We start from the raw sequence: 7,488 nt of genomic DNA, 5'->3' as shown, positions 1-7,488 counted from the left end.
AATGAATATGAGAATCGGTTATCGCACATACACTTGTACGGACAAGTGGGAGTTTGTTGGAGCTTGTGTCCTCCAGTTAGTGCGGATAACGTCATTGCACATGCACTTGTACGGACAAGTGGGAGCTTGTTGGGGTTGGTGTCCTTAACAGTTAGTGCATGGACTTATAAACCTCTAAAAGGATCAAAGGGCATACTTTTGGTATTATTATCAGTTGATCCACGTTTATCAATAACGGTTGGCTTGCTAGATAAGTTTGATGTTATTGTCATACAGATGGCGGTGATCAACTGGTCCCTAAAAGTCACACCTATAGGATACGTTTGAGAGACGTGACGGTATGAAAATACAGTCATGTAGATGCCAAATTTGACTAACCAGTTAGTCCGAGTTATTTGACTAGTAATTAGTCAAAATGTGATGTTGAGATATTATATTTAATACGGATTAAATATTATGGGCTAAGGCGAATTAACCAGTTAATTCGTAAAATTAAATATAAGCGATTTATATTTAATTAATGTATATTGAATAAATTATACTATATCGTCTTTGTCGGACATGTATTAATACTTCAACTAACCCGTGTTATTAGTTGATGTTCTAATAGCCGATAACCGATGACGATTTATAAAAACCGCGTCATATACACTTAGCGAGTTTTGGACCGGACCGCGAGCTTAAGTGAAGAGGAAATTAAAAAGCCCGCGAGCTCTCCTCTCACTCGGTTTGGCCGAGCCTCACATAGACAAAAGGAGAGTTTCTCCTCTTGTCTAACCTAATTCATTTTTGCCAAAAATTATTAGGGTTTTGAAGAGAATTCTTCTCTGAAAAACTGAGATCTCTCATCTCGAAAAAACTCACATCAGTTCTCCCAATATTGCAAGGCAATCGGAGAACACCATCTAGCACAAGGGCATATCTCGGACAAGTCTTGGGTGCAACAATTAGGAGGGAATCTCGTTTGATTTCTGTTCTTTACGCCGCACTATAAAGGACCCGAGGTTAATTCTTTACCTTTATCGTTTCTCCCGTATTTACGTTTTATGACAATATTTCACATGTTAAATTTGCGTTATAGTCCTAAATTTAGAGGGTCTTATACGGATATTACCCCACAACTCCTCCCTCACCTTGGAATTTTTAAGTTCTTGAAAGTCACAAGGGTGGAGACTCGAACCAACATCGAGTTTCGTCTTGAAAATGTTGATAGACGCATAACTTATGGCGAATTGGGTAAGATATTAGGCCTTAGTGATAACCCAAAATATACAAAGACTCCTATCAAGTATGACCCCGCTCCTCTTTGGATGGCAATTTACGGAAAGAAATTCATACGCTTTCATGATTGTCGTGCTCTCTTAGTCCACCATCCGGGCATTAGAGTATGGCATAAGGTGATTGGGAATACTTTGATAGCTAGAAATGACACAAATCATCTTACCAAACTCGATTGTATTCTTCTTGAGTCCGCCTTGAACATTGGGAGGGAATTTACCAAGCCATACAATGCTCTAAGACTTTTGGTTGAATGGTGGCTCAATCTCGATTGTGGCAAAGAAGGCGCCGCCTTTATTGTCAATGGAGGACTAGTTACCCATTTGGCTAAGCATTTTAACCGGGATTTCAACAAAAACAACACTTATGTGCCGGTTAAAGGAGTCCATCTTGTTGATATGGACACCATGATTCACAAGTTGAAGTGGGTCAAGCACGACACTCTTGACGCAAAATATGGGTGGTTAACAAATGAAGCTAGATCCTTCACCTTACCTTCCAAAATTTGCCGATTTAATGTTCACCGACCGAACTACCTTCTCCCACTCTCCGAAGAGACCGAGTATTTCATTCAACAACAAATGGGCGAAATTGCCGAGCCCTCCCCCTCCATTATCACCCCACCTTACCCATTCGAATACCGCGAGTTCACACCCAAGGATGTCGAAGTGGGAAATGATTACTTGACACTACTAATGAGGGAAATGCACAAGCAAGCTTACAATGATAGAGTGGATGCTTACAAGGCCCAATATCCGCCCCTCCTACATCTAGCTAGGCAAGGACTTCTTGATCCGTCTTGTCCTTTGCCTAGTTGGGCGGATAGAGAAGTATTCTTTCCTAGCATTCCTAGTGGTGGTAGACCGGGTGGAGAGGAGATGGTTGTTGAAGAAGGTGGTGACCAAGAAGGAGGAGAAGAAGAAGAGGTTCAAGAAGAAGAAGTCCAAGAAGAGGAAGAGGAAAGTGAGGAAGAACAAGAAAGTGAAAGTGAGAGTGGACATGATTCCACATCTATGGAGGTTGATGATGCCTCAAGAGAGGAAGAATATGATGATGATGATACGATGGGGGAGGATTAGCAAACTTTGGAGGCTCCTACATTCATACACCTCCCTTATGGTTTGTCTACTTCTCTTGTTTTTATTTTATCTTGATCATTTATTTTGTGGAGTCCTAGCAACATTGGAGGACTAACACCTTGGCTTCATTAAAGTGTTCTTTATCTTTGTTTCCAACTTGTAAAATCCAAAATGACAATCTTTAAGTTTCATGCATTGCATTCTATGTGCATAAACTACCCCGAAATTCAAGACATTAGCAATAATGTCTATTTTGGTTTGGGGAAGTCCATTCATATGCATTGGGAGCTAATTTAAATTATGCTCTCCGCCATAACAAAAACACATGCATCATGTAGTATAGCTTAGTATAGTTTGCATTTAGTTTAGAAATCATACACATTCATTGCATAATTTCCTATCGTATTGGCCATTGAGGACAATGCCCATACTAGTGTGGGGATGGGAAACTCTAACTTGACTTTTATTCAAAATCCAAAAAAATCAAAAATTTCGAAAAATCCAAAAACTTCGAAAAATTGAAAAATCCAAAAACAAGTTCATTTCCTTTATAGTGTAGAGTTGTATATATTGTTTTTTATATATTGTGTTTGTTCATCCTTGTTCACATTGATTGACTACGCCACATCCGAGACATGAGGATATTGAAAACCGCATGGTATGATCTTTCCAATCTCCTCTTTCCTCTTTATGTTAATGACTATGTGGCTTTATCTTGATTGATGCGGTATAAACAATGTGAATTTAGGATTGTATTTAGACTATTTGGCATATTAGTTGGAAGAAACATATGCATTAGGTTGTATAAATGTTAGTTGCATCATGCCATATAGTTGCATTTAGAAAAAATTTTGCGAAACCATCTATTTGGGAAACTTGACAAGTGTATATAGGCCCTAGTAGATGCTTTTTCTTCTTAAAACTTTGCTTGTTAGAATACTTGTAAAACACCCTAGGATGTGTCATGCTAGTATCCTTTGACCCATGGATTAAGGACTAATCAAGAGTACCTTGTGGTGTGATAACTCATTGTCTACTGTTTATTCCAAGGTGACCCTTGAAATCATGCAACCATCATTCATCCATGTTCTACCATTCATTTTGTCATCAAAGGGAGCGGGCACAAAAATTGTTCAGAATTTGAGTTCAAAAATGAAATGAAAAGTCCAAAAGTTTGCAATTGCATCAAAAGAAAAGAGGAGTAGCAAAAAAAAAATGAAAACTCCTATGCTTCAAATATAAGGCTCCCTCGTTACTAATTGGGGTGACTTTGAAAATGTTCAAAAGAAAATGCAAAAGTTGAAAAGTTGTCAAGTATTGAAATGCCAAACATCAAAAGAAATGGCAAAAAGAAAGTGTTCTCAAATGTTATATGCCACAAGAAATTGGGGGGAAAAACAACAACAAAAGCAAACTCCCAAATGAAACTCAAATATTATTGATCCTTTTATCCATCGTATCCATTCTTGTGCATGGTAGAGAGGGGACGACCCTTCTTCTTGTCTAGGCAAGAAAGGGAATTCCGCGATCCTCCAGTGTTTCTAACACCATAGGGAGTCTATTCTTGACAAAAGCATTTAACGATTGAGGACAAAGGTACCCTAGCTTGACACAACTTGGAGGTGATTTATTGGTATCCTTCTAGGCTTAGTAGTTTGAAGAAACCATATCTATAAAGGAGTGTGTACCCTTGAATTGCTTCCCCTTTAGATAATTTCCGCCACTTAGATGAGGAAAGTGGCTATTCTTTTGTAGATGCATCCATTACTTGATTTTGTGTGCTTTAATGATTGGATGTGTCGCCATTTTGGCAAGACCCACCTTGCCCTGCAAGAAGGCATCTTACCTCATGGTTGTCTTGTTGTGAGTTGAAGGGGCGGAGTGAGACCCGCTAATTGTCTCATGTCGGTTATATTAGTAGGATATTTTAAATAAGGGTCCTAGTTTTGTCACCTCTTTACTCGGGACGAGCAAAGATTCGGTTTGAGGATATTTGATGTGATAAATATTTGAGCATATTTAGTCCCCGAATTAGCCTCGTTCCTATGCTTTTTAGTGAATATTTGTGTCATTTAGTGTCTTTAGTCCTTTGTTTTGCATATTCTTTGAGGTTTTGTTTCCTTGGTAGGAGAAGAGTGCAAACCTTGCATTTTCATGGCAAAATAGAGCTAAATTAATCGAATCTAATGACCAAGCGTCAAAGAGAAGACAAGACTAGAAGGCCTTTGTACATAATGTAGTAGATGGGCAATGATGAAGAAGATCCTTGCATCCCCGACAAAATTCCGGAGGATTGTTGGAAGAAGAAAAGAAGAAATGGAAGATGAGCTAAGGACGCTCGTCCAAACCATCGGGACGCCCGTCCAGCAGCTCCCCAAGACGCCCGTCCTTACCACCAGGCCGCTCGTCCAGAAGCTCCCCAATCTGCCCGTCCCGACCCTTGGACGCTCGGATTGTACTCCAGAGAAACACGTCCTCTTATTTCTTCATTCGAGATGCACATATTTTTGGAAGACTAGCTAAAAGGAGACCCGCATCTTTTCTTAAGGGGAGCGATTCCTCAAGGACTTAATCGTCATTTAATCCCTTAGTAAGCCTAATTTGTGCACCTAATCCCTACTATAAATACCCCATTAGTCTAATTAGATTATCATGTTCTTCTTATCAAACTTTAGTGTAGTTTATATTATTCTAATCTCTCTTTAATCTTATAATCAACTTCTAATCAAATATTATTACAAATCTCATTTCCTTAATCTCTCTATTGTTCATCTTTTATTTTGGGTAATTGAAGATTATTTGGGTTTATTAGGAGATTGACAACCTTCCATCAATCATCAAGTACTTCTATTATTCTTTGCATTATTATTTTGGAATCATCATTAGGTATAATTCTCTTAATCCCTTTTTAATTATTGTTAATCATCTTCATTTATTCATCATGTTTTGCTTTGTTAATATGATTGACAACCTTGTTAACATGTTAAACACTATAATGAGTGAGTAGTTTCCTTAACTAGGGTTAATGGGTAATTAAGGAAAATCAACATGGGGGATGATTCATGCTTAATTTAATATGTTCACATAATTTATTTGCTTGCTTGTTGTGATCTAAACTTATGCACATGTTATGTTTGATGAAATGCGAGCCTATGATTCCTTGCATTTTTTACCTATCACTTACCTTTTCAATGAGACTTGTAAGACATAAAGCAACTCGAGTCTCATTAGACCATGCATGTAGTTGAGTAGGGAGGATTAAGTCGACTTGTAGGTGTTGTACAATCTAATCGTTTTGGCTCTGGGACCCAAACCTTCCTAGGATTGTAAGATATAAACCAACTCGATCCTATCACAACAATAATTGCTTGCTTATAATTTGAGAATATGTTTGTATGATCAATTCCCATGAATCCCCTATGAACCCATGACACCCTAGTGCTTTTAGTCAATTGTTTACATCTCATTTTAGTCATCTTGGCTTGTTTACTTTTATTTTTATTTAGTTTAGTGATCTTATTATCTCAACCCAAATTGTGACACCGCTAGACACCACTATTTGCAATCGAAAATCCTACATCAATACCCGTCCCTTGGGATCCGACCTTTACTTGCCTCTTTACTAGTAGTAGAGTTGTTTGTGAAGTTATAAATATTGTTTTGGTCTAGGTGCTTCTAACGACAAGTAACCGAAATCTAAGCTCAAAGCGGACTCGACTAAAAAATGGCGCCGTTGCCGGGAACGGTGTTAACTTGATTTGATTTTCTTTGATTGTTATTAGTTGTGTCTTTCTGTGCCTTGGGGAATTAAAAATCCTCAAGGTTTGCTCTAATTGTTTTCGAGTTGTTTGATATTTTGCATGTCTAGAAGATCACAAGGTAACTTGTTACCCATGATCACGAAATTGAAAGGACTTTGACAACCAATAGAAGACTTGCTAGGAATACTTTGAGAGGTATTAGTGATGTTGTAGATATTCAACCAAACACTATTGAGTTCATCAACCCTTTTGCAAGAGGGGGTGAGGAGAACCCACACAAAATCAATTACACAATCAACCCACAATGCCTAAGTTTTCATCACATTCCGTACCAACCAAGGAGAACCTACCCAATGGAACTCCCACACCACAACCCTTAACCGTAAATTTCATTGCAAAATCCGCATTTATCCAATTAGTCTAAAGAAGCCAATTTAGCGGGATGCCTAGTGAAGACCCTCATTCCCACATAGAAACTTTTTGTGACTATTGTGATGCGATTTCACAAACCGGAGTGACTCAAGACCAAATTCGATGGGTCTTATTTCCTTTTTCTCTAATTGGCACCGCAAAACAATGGTTGAAGAGCGTTGATAAGGCTACTCTTGGAATTGACTCTTTGAAGAAGTTGGCTCTAGCTTTCTACAAAAAATTCTACCCTCCGGAAAAGACTAACATGCTAAGAGCTCAAATTACGGGTTTTAAGCAAAGGGACGAAGAATCTTTTTATGAAGCTTGGGAGCGATTCAAAGGAATTTGTCGCTCATGTCCTCATCATAGACTCAGCGAGTGGTTATTGGTACAACAATTTTGGAATGGTCCTTATGAAGATTCAAGAAACATTCTCAACATGGGATCAAATGGTATGTTCACCGAAGTTGACGATAATCAAACTTCGAACAATATTGAGGAAATGGCGGTCCATAATTCACAATATAGTAGACCTCGCAAGGCTACTAGAGGAGGAAAGCATGAAATAGACTCTATTACTCAATTAGGTGCTCAACTTAGTGCTCATATTGATACCATCAACTTAAAGTTTGAGAAGGCTATGGCTAAGCTTGAAGAAACCTCAAAATCACCAAAGCATCATGTTAATGCCATGGTGGCATCTTCATCAATCCCAAGTGGGATATGTGAGAATTGTGGAACTTTGGGACATGACCAAAGTGAATGTAGGGAAACAAATGAGCAAGTGAATGCTTTTCAAGCATACAAACGTGGCACCCCTTATTCCAACTATTACTATGAAAACACCAAATTCCACCCAAATCTCTCATACAAAAGCCAAAATGTTCAAAATCCTCAACCAACATACACCCCACCTCCCATGAGAAACCAAAATCAAAGACCATTTTAGAACCAAAACA

The 7,488-nt window shown here is 38.4% G+C and overlaps 1 non-coding gene across 1 annotated transcript; it reads right to left on the bottom strand.

Annotated features, from left to right (window-relative positions):
• Positions 1–6,794: 6,794 nt before the first annotated feature.
• On the bottom strand, positions 6,795–6,901 carry LOC141610275 (small nucleolar RNA R71). Its single transcript, XR_012528180.1, has one exon. It is a non-coding gene; the product is annotated as a small nucleolar RNA R71 (small nucleolar RNA).
• Positions 6,902–7,488: the final 587 nt, after the last annotated feature.

The sequence above is a fragment of the Silene latifolia genome, chromosome 10 (assembly GCF_048544455.1).
Source record: "Silene latifolia isolate original U9 population chromosome 10, ASM4854445v1, whole genome shotgun sequence".
NCBI classification, from domain to species: Eukaryota; Viridiplantae; Streptophyta; class Magnoliopsida; order Caryophyllales; family Caryophyllaceae; genus Silene; species Silene latifolia.
Note: the sequence above shows the minus strand (reverse complement) of the source record. Positions and strands in the feature narration are given on the sequence as shown.